Below are 3,166 nucleotides of genomic sequence, written 5' to 3'. Positions count from 1 at the left end.
TAATGAGTGCATTTTTTATAGCACCAATCGCTGTATAAATGTCCCAAAATAGTGTCAGATGTGTCCCCTGCAATAGCGCAGGCACGATTAAAAAAAATATATATATATATATATATATATATATATATATATATTAGTTCACCGCCATTACTAGCAGAATTTAAAAAAATTCAAATAAAAATGGTATAAAACTATCCCCTATTTTGTAGACGCTATAACTTTTGTGCAAGCCAAACGCTTATTGCAAATTTTTTTTAACAAAAATATGTAGAAGAATACGTATCGGCCTAAACTGGAGGAAAAAATTAGTTTGTATCTATATTTTTGGGGGATATTTATTATAGCAAAAAGTAAAAAATATTGCTTTCTTTTCAAAATTGTCGCTCTTCTTTTTTGTTTACAGCGCAAAAAATTAAGACCACAGAGGTGATCAAATACCACCAAAAGAAAGCTCGATTTGTAAAAAAAAAAAAAAAAAAAAAAGGTCAATTTTGTTTGGGAGACACGTCGCACAACCGCGCAATTGTCAGTTAAAGCAACGCAGTGCCGAATCACAAAAAGTGCTCTAGTCATTTGGCAGCCAAATCCTCCAGGGCTAAAGTGGTTAACTAACATGTAGCAATATGGACTTTGAAGTTGTCAGCTTTATGACTTGTTGAATGGAATATGTTCCCACTCCTGCAGCCTCACCCTCAAACCCCCTTCTAATTGTGACAGCAAGCCAGGGATCTTCTCCCCACACCTACTGTCACAATTTAAAAAACTTCTGAAAAGAGTTCAGTGAATGAACTACAAGTACCAAGAGCCTTTGCGGATGACAGCTTGTAGTTGCCATTGAAATACCAGGGCGTTGTTACACGTTCTAGGCAGCTCATTGGTGCTTCCTGTCATTGTGTAACTGCCTGCCAATACGAGGTACGAGCAGACAGCTACACTGTCAGCAGATTGTGGGTGCAATCTGCTGATCACAGGTGCAATGGTTTGCAGACTGCTAATAAAAATATATTAATAATTTTGCTTACCTGCAAAAAGATGTGTATTTCTTTATTTTAGAAGTGAACTTATCCTTTAACTATTCACTGGATTGCTGCACTTTTCTTTTTTTTTTGCCATAGAGATGCCAGCCTTGATTTACAGTAATGTGCTTTTTTTTTTTTTTTTTTTATGTCTGAACATGGAAATTTCCATGTTCAGTGTTTGAAACCCAAAGTCTACCCTCAACTGGAAAATTAATGTATGGTTAAAGTTTGTGAAGGCACCCCCCTGTGGATCACCTATTGGAGTAGTAACATCCCTGGTCTCCTACTCCAGGCAATGAGGTAGTCCAAATCTCTACAAGGGATGAGTCAGGGAGTCACAGTTTTCAGCCTCCAGATTATTTTCCACTATTGCAGCCAAGTTGGGATAACATCTACTTTATATTTGTTCCATACCATAGTGTGTCCAGTAGATGGCTTGTCTACTAGGGTCTAAATCTAAAAGAGGAAAGGTTGCATATGAGTAGTATGCAGTCTCAGTGAAGAGACCGGGAAAAAAAAAGCATTGACCACGATTCAAAAATGTAATAGCAAGGTGGGAGAGTCATCTCGATTATTAAAACAATTTCTATCCTTTTAAAGGGCAGCTTTACCGATTAAAAAAAAAAAAAGTAGTGAAGCTAATCTAAAATCATAGCACTGACTGGAAAATATACCTAAACTGCTACATGTATTAGAGTTGCATGATTAATCGTAAAATAATAATAATAATATTAATGCAATGGGCCAGAATCACAAAGTCTGTTTGAATTCACAGTTCTAATCAGTCCTAAATCCACGTGCGGTTGTAAATTTACCAAAAACATTTTCATTGGCTGTATAATTCAGTCTCTACTTACTGGAGATTCTTCCCTCATTTGGCATGCAAGGTATTTCTTTTATTCTCTACCCACAGAAAATATTTCATCTATAGATTGAAGCAGATATGCTTGATGTTTGTAGACGATTCACCTCCAATCTGTCCATTAGTACTGAATGGACTAAATATTTAGGCTGGGTTAACACCAGTACGAATTGGATGCAGGGTTTCTCCACATCACATGTCAGGAGATTATGACCGGCTCCAATGTGAATTGCACAGGAGTCCTGTGCATCTTCTGGTCCGTTTCAGGTCCGAATTTGTGCCAAAATCAGACCTGAAACGGTGAATGGAGACACGACACACCAAACCTGCTCTGTTCCTCAGTGTGAAATCTGAACATGCTGTGTTGGTAGAATGAAGGCATTAAGTAGTAGACACCTATAGGTGACCTCTCCCGTGCCAAACAAACCCCAAAATCTGGGCCAATGTAACACACTAGTTAGACACTACTTAAAGCAGGGTTCCAGGCATAATCATTTTTTTGCAAGCTAAAAAATATCACATTAAATAGTCCCTAAAACATTAATAGCTCCCCAATCGTTCCAGAAATCATTGCAAACACTTGCCTTATAACAGTGATGGCAAACCTTGGCACCCCAGATGTTTTGGAACTACTTTTCCCATGATACTCAACTACACTGCAAAATGCATGAGCATCATGGAAATTGTATTTCTGAAACATCTGGGGGCCAAGGTTCGCCATCACTGCCTTATATCCTCCAGCTCATGTTGTGGCCGTATGGCCGCGTACACGCGGTCGAACGTGTCCGCTGAAACTGGTCCGCGGACATGTCCGACCATGTGTACGGCCTAGCGGACAGGTTTCCAGCGGACAAAAGTTTCTTAGCAAGCTAAGAAACTTGTCCGCTGGAAACATGTCCGTCGGACACGTCAGATGGTTAGTACACCTAATCGGACATGTCCGCTGGTTATGACGTGTAACCAGCGTCCCGAAATCCCGCGCATGCGTCGAATTGATTCGACGCATGCGTGGAAGCATTGCACTTCCGTGTTTGAGAACGTCGGTGTCTTCTACGTCACCGCGTTCTCTGTCCGCGGGGATCTTGGTCTGATGGTGTGTACACACATCAGACCAAAAGCTCCCAGGAGACATGTCTGATGAAAACGGTCTGCGGACCGTTTTCATCGGACATGTCTCCTCGTGTGTACGGGGCCTATCAAGCCCAGTTCTTTTCTTCCTGGTTTTCAGGGAGAGGTGCATGCTGGGCGATTTTTAGGCACAGTAATACCCAGAGACAATGGGGTC

Source organism: Rana temporaria, chromosome 1 (genome assembly GCF_905171775.1).
Source record: "Rana temporaria chromosome 1, aRanTem1.1, whole genome shotgun sequence".
NCBI classification, from domain to species: domain Eukaryota; kingdom Metazoa; phylum Chordata; class Amphibia; order Anura; family Ranidae; genus Rana; species Rana temporaria.
This window is presented reverse-complemented; position numbering follows the sequence as displayed.